Source organism: Staurois parvus, unplaced genomic scaffold, assembly GCF_062004578.1.
Source record: "Staurois parvus isolate SC_StPar_1 unplaced genomic scaffold, SC_StPar_1.0 ptg000051l, whole genome shotgun sequence".
Taxonomy (NCBI): domain Eukaryota; kingdom Metazoa; phylum Chordata; class Amphibia; order Anura; family Ranidae; genus Staurois; species Staurois parvus.
The window spans coordinates 5,257,501-5,270,862 of NW_028317847.1; the positions used below are offsets into that span (position 1 = coordinate 5,257,501).

Genomic DNA, 13,362 nt, shown 5'->3' on the forward strand with positions numbered 1-13,362 from the left:
TGTATGGAAACATAGACTTTTATTGAGCCAAGTTCAGGGGCTTTCAGAAAAAAAATGCTAAAACCTCCAAAAACTCACATTTAGGGGCAACAATGTACATGAGGCCTAAATAACCAGCTGCATGTTTTTGCTGGGATTCCCCCATCACTAGTTATGATCTGGTGTTGTCCCATCTTACCTTGTTGCTCTACACCAGTGTTCCTTAACCTCTTTTCAGTCAAGGCACCCTTTAAAATTATGGACAGTCCCGAGGCACCCTTTAAAATTATGGACAGTCCCGAGGCACCCTTTAAGATTATGGACAGTCCCGAGGCACCCTTTAAAATTATGGACAGTCTTGAGGCACCTTTAAAATTATGGACAGTCCTGAGACACCCTTTAAAATGATGGGCAGTCTTGAGGCACCCTTTAAAATTATGGACAGTCTTGAGGCACCTTTAAATTATGGACAGTCTTGAGGCATCCTTTAAAATTATGGACAGTCTTGAGGCACCTTTAAAATTATGGACAGTCTTGAGGCACCTTTAAATTATGGACAGTCTTGAGGCACCCTTTAAAATTATGGGCAGTCTTGAGGCACCCTTTAAAATTATGGACAGTCCTGAGACACCCTTTAAAATTATGGACAGTCCCGAAGCACCCTTTAATATTATGGACAGTCCTGAGGCACCCTTTAAAATTATGGACAGTCTTGAGGCACCCTTTAATATGGACAGTGCTGAGGCACCCCATTCTAAAATGTGAAAAACTATTCTAATAGTTTTATATAAAGCAGCAACATCCACACATGTACTGTAGGGCACCCAACATTAGAGGTGATTTATTCTTCCAAAGCAAATACACTTTTGCACCCTTGGTATTGACCAGTATTCCAATGTTTCTCTTCTCCCTCAGTTTTTCCCCATCACTGAGCTAATGTGACCTTAGCACTGATGGAGAGGGGCAGAGGAGGGTCAAAAAAGGATGATGTGCAGGCAGTTGACAGCCTCCTTATCAACTGATGATGTCATTGGTTGTCAGGATGCAGGCAGCTAGAAGGTCGTAATGGTGCACAATGAAAACCTGTGACTTTGTATAACTAAAAGGCAGACATGTTCCACCGACTGGCTTTTATACAAGTTTTGGACAGTTCTTAGACATTTTGCCAAGGCACCCCTGAAGAATCTTCAAGGCACCCCAGGGTGCCTGGGCACCCTAGTTGAGAAAGGCAGCTCTAGGCACAGGCCCATAGGATCTTCTACTACCTAGAGTCTTGGAAGGCCACCTGCATGTGACCAATTTGTCTAAAACTTTTATATACAAACAAGACAAATGAAACTTTAATTGTTCTTTGTGCCCTTTTATTAGCCAGGTCTAATGCACAGAACAGAATGTAAGGATTTTATGTCAAAGGAGCCTGCAAGGCTACAAGCGCACTTTTCTTCGTGCTCTATGAATAGGCATTTGATCCACACCATAATCAGTCTGCCATTCATTTCTACAATAGCAGAAAAAAAAAAAAGTTACAAAAGGGTCTAAAAACCTATTTGGAGGGGAGAGCCGACTTTGCACAGGCTGTTGAATGGCACGCCAACTGTCAGGGAAAATTAAAGGTAGCTCGCATTTGTGTACTTGCCTATTGGCATGGATAATTCACCTTTAATTATAAAGAAAAGGATGCAGGAAAAGCGAGAAGGAAGCAAATAACAGTAATACGAAGAGGCAGAGGGATACAGGACCAAGAAATTGTCCTGTCTGATCAGTGTGGGAAATCATTTTGCTATGTAGCTCTGGGCTTCTGGAAATGCTATTATCTGCCATCTCTGTTTGTTCTTTTCTATGTCAGAGTTTAGCACTACAGTCTAAACAGTGCCTTGACACAGTCATGGAATACTGGAGAAGCCAGTGGTAGCACAAGAGCTTGCAATCAAAGTAGATAAACTATTACTTAAAGTGACTGTAAAACCCTTACATATACCCAGTGAAGTGACTGGCCTCAGGTGATACACAGAGATGAAACAAATCCTCCTACACAAGTTGTACCTGTTTATCTGCAGTCTTCTCTTCTCTACAGACCCCTAAATCACACATTTTACACTGCATACTTAGCTACGGAAGGGGGTGGGGATCTGATATATCACACTTTATAGCATAGAGCAGGGAGCTGATTGTAATCTGAGACCTTAGTGGACAGAAAGGGGCACACAGCCTTCTACACAGTCCTATAGGGAAACGTGCACAGCTGAAGCTGTCAATCACCTGCTGCATACTGGGCGGTGGAGCCATCTCCTTGGGTTGTCTGGTGCTGGCATAGACTGTCAGAAGAGACTCATGCAGAGAGTAGACAGAAATCATACTAGGTGCTTTGGATTAAGGCAAGTACACACTATAGAGAGATATGACCAGGGCAAGTGCTAGACTGTTCTGCGCCCTAGGCAAGACCAGCCACATGCGCCCCCCAATAAAACTTTACCTGTAGTTCTACTTCAACCCTCCTAGCACTCATCCTCTTTCCTCCACCCTAGCACAAATCCTCTCCCCCAAATCCCCCCTCCTAGCATAAATACCCCCAATCCCACCTCCTAGCACAAATCCTCCTAAATCCCTCTTCCTAGCACAACCCCCTCCAAATTACCTTCCTAGGACAAATTCTTCCGCCTCACCCAAATTCTCCTAGCACAAATCCCCCCTCCTAGCACAACCCTTCCTCAATCCTCCTCTCCTAGCACAAATCACCCCCCCCCCCATCCCCTCTATTAGCACAAATTCCCTCCAATCCCCTTTCCTAGCACAAATCTCCCCTAATCCTCCTCCTAGTACAACCCCCCCCCCCATCTCTTCTCCCAGCATCAATCCTCTTCCTTTAAACTCCACCCCCACCTAGGACAATTTCCCCCAAATCCCTCCTCTAGATAAAACCCCTCCAAATTACCCTTCCCAGCATACAATTCTCCCACCTTACCTAACCCCCCCCCCCTTTTTAGCACAACCCCCTCTTCCCCCCAAACCTCCCTCTTACTCCTAGCACATATCGCCCCATTCCTTCTCCTGTGCATGCCAACCAACGAAGAGGCCTGAAGACCAGCACTCAGAAGAAGATGCCGGTGCCATCAAGGGACCATGTGCCAGGTAAGTATTAACCCTTTCACTGTCAGGTCTGTACGTCATACGGATCTAACAGCGGAGGGTTTTATACACGGTTATAAAACTGACAGGCAGACTCCTGCCTGTCAGGTGGAAGCAATCGGGTGGCTACATTGCCACCCAATCGCTTTCACAGCCCCCTGGACTGCCCCTCTGTCATGTATCCTGACCCTGCTTGCCCAAGGGAGCGCTATGGTGGGTGCCTTCTTTCTGTGACCCGAAAGGTGAGATGTGTGACAGCACTTCTGGGACACGGCTGTCACTTTCTCGGCTAGCACAGCTGAGAATCAATGTATTGCAATGCGGTCTGCCTTGATATACATTGAGTGGAGCCCAGAGGAGACATGTATGTCTCAATAAAGAGAACCTGTCATGTAGAAATCATCACATAGGAGACTTTGTGTCCCCTATGTGATTTGAAAAAAACATTTTATTGCAAAAAAAATCACGTCACACTCAAGCACATAACATCCCCCCCCTCAAAAAAAAATGTTGAGGCCCCCCCACTCCCCGTATATGCATGTACGAATATAAATACACAAGTCAGTGTGCCTATGCGTCAAAACACCGATTGCGAGAAACGTAACATATCGCAGCGCAGGCCGAAGTGAGAGCAATAATTCAAGCACAGAACCTCATCCATAATGCCCAACTGATGTCCTATAGAGGTTTTTGAAGCATCGCCTATAGAAAATATAAGGTACTGAAGTTTGTCGCCATTTCATTGGCACACACAAATGTAAGGTTTGGCATGTTGGGTATCTATTTTCTGGGTGCAACCTTGTCTTTTATATTTTACCAAAAATGTGGGTAATTTATTACGTTTGTTTGCCCTAAAGTTCACTTTAGTGTGTTTTTTTACTGAAACTTTGCATTTCCTAAACCTTTGTGGTATGTCCTGTGACATAAAAAATTGGAAATACCACTACTGCTTTCAGAAAATATATCATGTTTTGGGGGTTTTGTGTAATCTACAGGCCTAAAATGATTTTTTAAACATGTGTGCAAAAAAAAAATATATGCAAAAACGGCTCTGGCAGTGAAAGGGTTAATACCTTTAGTTCTGCTTTAACCACTTCCTGTCCGGCCCATGTATATAAACGGCCGGATGGGAGAAGTGAAGGAGCGGGTTGCCGTTCATAAACGGCGCCCGCATTCTTAGCCTGTGCGCACTCCCGATCGCTGTATGTGTGATCACTGATTGGCCAATCAGTGATCACATGAATAGTAGTAAACAAGATGTCACTTTTGACATTATTGCTTACTACTAGTGAAATCTGTGAATGATCACAGAGGTCACATGGTACAAGGCTAGTCACAATAGCCTTGTACCACGTGACAAGCTGTGACCAATCACAGCTCACACAGTATTTCTGAATGGCTGCAAGAATGCAGCCAGAGAGAAGAAGAAATGATTGCTTTTACAGTCTTTATGGGTGTAAAAGCAATCAGTGTAAAAAAAAAAAAAATCTTCATCACCCCCCACAAGTAGTACAGTGCCACTATGGTGACACTGTACTGGTAGGGTGACAGTATGTTAAAAAACATAAATAATAATATACAAAAATAAAATAAAAATGTAGAAAAAAATTTAGAAAAATTATAATTTTTGGTTATAAACTAATTTGGGTTATTTTTGTTTACTAAAAAGATAGCTGAATACATTTTGGCCAAGATTTATGAAGAAAGATTATTTATTTGCTAAATTTTATAAGAAAAACACTTTTTTCAACATTTTTGGACATTTTAATTTACATAGCAAAAAAAATCAAAATCCCAATGGTGAATAAACACCACCAAAATAAAGTTTTATCTGTCTCAAAAAAATTCTAAAAAATTCATATGGGTACAGTGTTGCATGACTGCGGAATTGTCATTCAAAGTGTGATAGCGCTGAAAGCTGAAAATTGGTCTGGGCAGGAAGGGGGTGAAAGTGTCTGGACTTGAAGTAGTTAAGTCAGTTCTGTTTAGTTTTTTTATTTCTATTTTATTTGTTATTTTTATCCTCTTTATAACACATTTGCCTATGTAATCAATTATATGGAGCTTTTTTTTCTTTGGTTTGCTTCTTTTCTCTGCATGACAAATCTCCAGGGTAATTCCGCCATTATGCTGCTTTAGGATGAATACATTAGAACGTTTTAAATAGATTTAACACCTGTGCAGAGAGCACCGCTGGACCACAGCATTACACCAACACATCGCAGTTTTATTCCTTTAAATAATTTAAAGTGGACCTGTCACAAGAACGCTATGAGCGTATTCTTCAATTTTCTGTTCTTACAGCCTAACTCTAGTCAGATGTTTGTTACAGCTGTGTTGTATTTATTATTTATTTATTATAGCGCCATCAATTTACGCAGCGCTTTACATATATATTGTACATTCACATCAGTCCCTAACCCTCAAGGAGTGCACAATTTAAAGTCCCTAATTCACATTCATATGCTAGGGCCAATTTAGACAGGATCCAATTAACCTACCGGCAGGGGCGGACTGGCAACTCATTGGGCCCCCGGGCAATAGGGGATCATGGGGCCCCTGTGTACTTGCCCAAACTCAAAAAAGCCTATGAAAAAGGTACCAGGGGCATCTCATGGGGCCCCCTACTGACCCCAGGCCCTCGGGCAGTGCCCAAGTTTCCAAATGGTCATTCCGCCCCTGCCTACCGGCATGCCTGTGGAGTGTGGGAGGAAACCGGTGTACCTGGAGGAAACCTATGCAGGCACAGGGAGAACATGCAAACTCCGGGCAGGTGGTGTGCTTTTTTTTTCCTTTGTTTGTGCCATGTAGCATGTTTGATTGAAGCAGCCATCTTATGGGCCTAGAGATGTAAAATTTCCAGGAAACTTTGAAGCCAAGAGAGAAAAATTTTTTTTTTTTCGCTTTTTTTTTCAGGGAAAAAAAATGGAAATTTTCCTGAAAAAATTTAAATAAATTCAGTGTGGAGTAGTTTTACAAATTGAAAGTCATTTTGTAACGCTGGATGGTGAAATGCAGTGTGTATAAAAGTATAATGCTTGAAAGAAAAGTACAGCTTATTCAGTAAATTAACCCCTTGACGCCGACGGCACACAAATATGCGGCCTCACGGAACTGGGCTTTTTTCCATGGGGCCACATATCTGTGTACCTGTCTTTGTGCTGGAAGTTCGCCACTCGGCGCGCTCCCAGCACAGAGACCGCAGTGTCACTGAGAGCCCCAGGTCCCGTTCTAACGATCGGGACCCGGGACTCCCGATTCCGGGTCACGTAATCGCTATGATAGCCTCTGATTGGCTATCAGTGATCAGTCACTGTGCAGCCCGGCCCCCTTGTTTTTTCTCTCTCTATGAATGGAGAAGAGAGATACATTGTATCTCTCTAACTCCTGACATAGATAAAAAAAATGTTTGTAAAAAAAAAAAAAAAAAAAAAAGAAGATAAATAAATATTAAAAAATAAAAGAAAAAATAAAGAAAAATGGCTAGATCAAGGTTTGATCTAGTTCAGTACCAGGTTTAGTGTTAGGGTCAAAGGTCAGGATTTAAAAAAAAATTGGTATCAGTGTCAGCTAGCGTTAATGTCAGTGTCAGTATGTTTTAGGTAAAAAAAAAAAAGACAAAAAAAATGCGCACTATTGTTTCTGGGCTGTACATTAGAGCATTTTTACAGCTGAAAACCTCCTCTAGAGACCCGCTAGTTTTGTTTTTTTTTTCAGCCAAAAAAACGTTGATTACAACCTATGTGTGCATGGACACATAGGATAACATGCTGGGGGGTTTATTGGCTGTAGACAAAAACGTCAAACCGTCAAACGCCAAAAACATCAGCAGTAAAAACGTCAAGTGTGCATGAGGGCTTCAAGCTCCCTGAGAAGGTTACATTTTCTGCAGGATACATCCTCTGAGTAAGCCATTTTTGTAAGACTGTACCAACTTTCTTGGCTTAGCCGTATGTGGTGTGAAATAAAATGACAAAATCTTCATGGAGATGCACAACTTTACAAAGCTGCCATTTCTCAGGAAAAGCAGGCGTGACAGTAACATTATATTTCAGATTGTACACAGTGTGCACTCTCAGTGGGGTATTCGGAACATGATAGATCCAGCTTCAAGTAAACCTGCAGCAATATGAACTGATAACATATTTGAACTCATATTTGAACCTGGAGGTGACCACATAAAACCGGGATTTGTATTATGCAGAGATGAGATGAAATTTGCCTCTCTCCTAGTTACCAACCCATATAGAAGAGAAATATGTTTTCAATATATTTAGAAAAAAAAAATATTCATGCGACATATATTTACAATATATTGGCCTACACAAATATATTTTAACATGTATTCCAAAAACGTAAATTAAAATATATTTTCCAAAGGCATATATTTAAAAATATATTTTTTAGAATTTTTGAACATCTAAAAAAATGCATTTAAACATGGATTTTTAAATATACTTGTAAATGAATTCCAAATTATACTTTGATATATATTGCAGCATGTGTTATGAATATATTTTTAATAATATATTCACAAATATATTGAAATATATTTTTGAAATATATTGAATATGGCCCAAACTGTAGTATTTGAAATATATGTCAATATATTTGGGAAGAATATATTAAGAATGTATTTTTAAAATATATTTAAAATATATTTTTCTTTCATGTGGGAAACCTGTCCATTGGTTTTATGGGGCTGCCTATTACATGAGGACTGTACTGAAATTAATGCAAAAGTGGGCCAAACTTTTCATTAACTTATGCGGGGTACACACTATGAGAAAATCGGACAACCCGATTTTCCACGAAGGTGCATATCATGATGTAACTGACAACACAAAAATTCTCCAATGACAAAGGCAAACGTTTTTTCTTGTCTATGATTTCTATATTTGTTGCCACCTTCTTTGGGGTCGTTCTTTGCTTACGTTCATGCACAGTTTGGCTATTCGATCATTTCCGTACAATTACTGTACACATTGATCGAAAATCAGATGTAGTGTTAACGTACGATAAAAAAATTTCGAGCGTACATCTTCATTTTTTTTAATGTGAACAGTCGGAATCAGCTGTCATAAACACTATACTAACAATCAGAGAATTGACAATTGTTCGTCATACCAAATTTTTCTTTCAGTTTTCTTACAGTGTGAATCCAGCTCTACGTAGGTTGTTCAAATTTCATGTTTGTAGAGTAATTTGTTCTCTATAATAACTCTTCTTCTTCATTTTCATTGCAGATAAATAATGGATTCCAAGCAGAAGCAATGTGCCATCATTGAGTACTTGATGAAGGAGGGGTGCAAGCTGTCCGACATCCACAGAAGGCTACAGAATGTTTATGGAGATGACACCATTGATTAGGGTCACCAATGATAACACAATGCTCTTGTCTTTGGTGCATCTCCGTAAACATTCTGTAGCCTTCTGTGGGTGTCAAACAGCCTGCACCCCTCCTTTATCCAGAACTCAATGGTGGCACATTGCTTGAAAAAAGAAGAGTTACCACAGAGGAATAGTTACTCTGCCAACATGTGAAATTTGAATGACCTATGTAAGTTACTAAAAAAGTTATGCCCTCCCCCTTACTCCTTCTCCTTGCCTGCACTGAGAGAGAGAGTCTGCAAGCAAACAGCCTCTGTACACTCTACACTTTGTGAGCCTAGTGAGAACACAATGCATTACATGTTTATTTGTACATAAAAGAAAATAGAAAACATCACCATGAAAACAAATAAACCAAATAACACTGACCAAAACTCATTATATATTCCCTTCTATATACACTTGCTGACCACTTTATTAGGTACAGCCAGGGGTGGACTGACCATTTGGAAACTTGGGCACTGCCCGAGGGCCCGGGGTCAGTAGGGGGCCCCATGAGATGCCCCTGGTACCTTTTTCATAGGCTTTTTTGAGTTTGGGCAAGGACACAGGGGCCCCATGATCCCCTATTGCCCGGGGGCCCCATGAGTTGTCAGTCCGCCCCTGGGTACAGCTGTTCAAATGCTTGGTAACACAAATTGCTAATCAGCCAATCACATGACAGCAACTCAATGCATTTAGGCATCTAGACGTGGTGAAGACACCTTGCTGAAGTTCAAACTGATCAGAATGGGGAAGAAAGAGAATTTAGGTGACCTTGAACATGACATGGTTGTTGGTTCCAGACGGGCTGATTTGAGTATTTCAAAAACTGCTGATCTACTGGGATTTTTATGCACAACCCTCTCTAGGGTTTACAGATAATGGTCTGAAGAAAAAGACAATATCCAGTGAGTGGCAGTTGTGTGGACGAAAATGCCTTGTTGATGACAGAGGAGAATGGGCAGACTGGTCCGAGATGATAGAAAGGCAACAGTAACAGTAACAAGGTATGCAGAATTCCATCTCTGAATGCACATCACATCGAACCTTAAAGTGTTACTAAACCCAGGACCCTGCATTCACTATATCTGGTCTCCCAGGACCCTGCATTCACTATATCTGGTCTCCCCGGACCCTGCATTCACTATATCTGGTCTTCCCGGACCCCGCATTCACTATATCTGGTCTCCCCGGACCCCGCATTCACTATATCTGGTCTCCCCGGACCCTGCATTCACAATATCTGGTCTCCCAGGACCCTGCATTCACTATATCTGGTCTCCCAGGACCCTGCATTCACTATATCTGGTCTCCCCGGACCCTGCATTCACTATATCTGGTCTCCCCGGACCCTGCATTCACTATATCTGGTCTTCCCGGACCCCGCATTCACTATATCTGGTCTCCCCGGACCCTGCATTCACTATATCTGGTCTTCCCGGACCCCGCATTCACTATATCTGGTCTCCCCGGACCCCGCATTCACTATATCTGGTCTCCCCGGACCCTGCATTCACTATATCTGGTCTCCCAGGACCCTGCATTCACTATATCTGGTCTCCCAGGACCCTGCATTCACTATATCTGGTCTCCCACAGTACACACAACATGAAAATGTAATTATTTTAGTAAATCTAAACTGCTAAATACCTTTTCTCATCAGCAGTATAGAGCAGTCTTGTGACTTCAGCAGATCACTAGTTAAAGCTTGTAGGAGGAGTTGCTCCTTGGCCCTGTGCTGATCACATGCACTCTCCCAAGAAAAGAAACTCTCTAGCAATACACACTAAACTGAGCATGTGTACGTGGCTACGGGTTCAGTCTGTCTTATCAAGTGGACATTTCAACAAGAGGAGGGGCAGAGAAGACAGGATCAAACATCCTTTTTACACAATGCAGAGGATTAACCTTTTAGGTTGCACAGTGAGTATAACAAGCATGCTTTACTGCATATACAGACTGATTTTACTGTTGTGAATTTAGTAACACGTTAAAGCAGATGGGCTACAGCAGCAGTAGACCACACCGGGTAGCAAGGTGTTGGATGAAAATGCCTTGTTGATGTCAGAGGTGAGAGGAGAATGACTGATTGTTGCGACATTCAGATGGTAGGGTCAGAATTTGATGTAAACAACATGAAAGCATGGATCCATCCTGCCTATCAATGGTTCAGGCTGGTGGTGTAATGGTGTGTTGGATTTTTTCTTGGCACAAGCAAGATGTACTTAATTAAGTGGCAGGTAAGTGTATAATTTCCCTTTAAAGTTATATCAAACTCACTTTTTAAAAAAAATGCTGACAGGCAGGGTTTGTAGGACAAAAGAGACTCCATTGGTCTCGTCTGTCATAATAGCTTCCCACTTCTTGTTAGTGTCAATGTACACTGAGCCACGCATGCGCAGCTTAGTGTGTATTCAGGGGTGTATTTACCACAAGGCAAACAAGGCATTTGCCTAGGGTGGAATTTTTTAGGGGGGCAGCACCCTCCCAGGAAGAAGGGACAGAAGAAGGAATACATGCGGCATGAGAACTAGGTGGGAGCCAAGAGAGGCTGCGGACTGCTTGACGGTGGATGGTGTATGCAGAGCCTGACTCTCATTCCAGGGGATGTCTGGAGCTATGAAGGTGAGTGTCTTTCTCTCTCTCGCAGGGGGGGGTGGTGGTGGTAGTGGAAGGCTTTCTCTTGGTCAGTGGGGAGGGGTTGGGGGGGGGGTGTTGGTTGGTGTCAGGCTCTCTCCGTGGGGGGAGAAAAGAACAAAACAGGGCGCACTCTCCTCGTGCATTATCGTAATAGTAAGAAATTTATTATAAAATTACAAATACTCACAAACCAAAAAGGTCATAAAAACAGACACAAGGGGGTTTATTTACTAAAGCTGGAGAGTGCAAAATCAGACTCACTTCTGCATAGAAACCAATCAGCTTCCAGGTTTCATTGCCAAAGCTTCATTGAACAAGCTGAGGTTAGAAGCTGATTGGTTTCTATGCAGAAGGGAGTCTGATTTTGGACTCTCCAGCTTTAGTAAATAAACCCCAAGGAGTCAAAGATGCCAATCGTGGACTGCAGAGGTCCTCAGTAAAAGTGCTAACGTGTTTTGGGGATCAAACTCCCTTCCTCAGAGCAATAGATAGGTAATCTCTCCATGGGGGGAGAAGGGGGGTGGCCAATTTTTGCCTAGGGCAGCACAAAACCTAAATACACCACTGTGTGTATTTACGGAACTGCTCCGTGCCGGGATGGTGTGACTCTTTTGCAGATGTGTGGCAGTGATGTGACTGAAGCCTGGCCATTCAAGCAGCTGGACAGACAGAACCCGGTAGGAAGAGCGGGAGAAGATGGAAGAGTCCGAGAACTGACAGTGCAATACTGGAGGTCTTCCATTGACAGGTACAGTAAGTGCATACTATGCACATTATGGCATACACTACCTAGGGGCCCATTTAATAAAAAAAAATGGAGTTTAATACCTCTTTATTACATTTTGTTATTCTGCAGCCATAATCTCTAGTTTGGCAGATAGAATTTATTTCTGGCTATTACTTTGCAGTAACCACAAAGCAAACCACCTGCTGCCTTTGTGCAAACTCAGGCTGGGAATTTCTTTCTCTCCCCCTTATCAGTCCCTATATTCGGCTGTGCCTATATTTGCGCTAAGTCAGCAGAGGGAGCGGAGAAATTAAATTAATAATGAATGTAAAAATGTGTTGAATAAACAACGCCCGGGAGCACGTTATTATGGCTCCACCGGCATTAAAAATGTTCCCTGTTTAATCAGCTGCATGAATATGAAATGTCTGGCAACTCATCACAGCCTGTCATCTGCCCACACGCAAAAAAAAAAATGATTAATATAAAGAGAATGGAGGCTTTTTTTTTTTTTTTTTTTAATGCCGTGATTACTATTTTCCATTTGGCGTCTGTGATATCTGGGGCTGTTCTGTTCACAAGTTGTACAACATGCTGCAAGAGTTTCATTTAGCTTCAGAATAGAATGTCTTCCCGGGCTGTAATCTGCATTATGCAGGCTGAGAACATTCACTGGTATTTCGCCTTATTTTTAGATTTCTATTGTAGCATTAAAGAAGCATTGTAATGTTAACGTTCCAGACAACTCCAAACTTTGTGTATTGTTTTGGGTAGAGTGGAGAAGGATTGTCTCATAGAAACCCACATGGAAGAAAAATATATCTGAAATATATTTTAAAAATATTCTTCCCAGATATATTGACATATATTTTAAATGCTATAATTTTGGCCATATTCAACATATTTAAAAAAAAAAAAAATATATATATATATATATATATATATATATATATATATATACATATATATACATATATATATATATATATATACACATACATTTTGCATGTTGAAATGCCTTTTTCTTACAAAATATACGAAAAATATTTTTTAAAATAGATTTCAAAGATACTGTATGTCTTTAAAAATACAAATCTACATTTTTGGAATGCAGTTACAAATATATGTAAAAATATATGTTAAAATTACTTTTTTAAAATCTGAAGAATATATTTAAAAACATTTTCTAATATATAAAAAAATGCATTTAAACATTTTTGGTTTTTGGTGCAATTGTCGCATACTGAGTAGCTTACTGAAATGAATGGACTGCAATAAAAAAAATCACTGCATCTTAAATGTGCAAAATGCACTTACATGCACTGGGTGTGAAATCAGGTAAAGGTTTGACAGCACAGGTTGGCACAGTCTAGGTATGATGTGACAGTTTCTGACAAATGCTACCCAAAGTTAGGCTCACCTTATTTGTATATTTGCAATATAGTTCTACACTAGAGGTCTATGTATAAAAACATTGCAGTATGTATGCCCTATGCATTCGCACTGCTGTCATACTT

General features: G+C 41.1%; 1 protein-coding gene across 1 annotated transcript in view; it reads right to left on the reverse strand.

Moving 5' to 3' along the window:
• ZNF804B (zinc finger protein 804B) overlaps positions 1 to 13,362 on the reverse strand; it is a 489,031-nt gene that overhangs the window by 380,281 nt on the left and 95,388 nt on the right. The window lies entirely within an intron of this gene.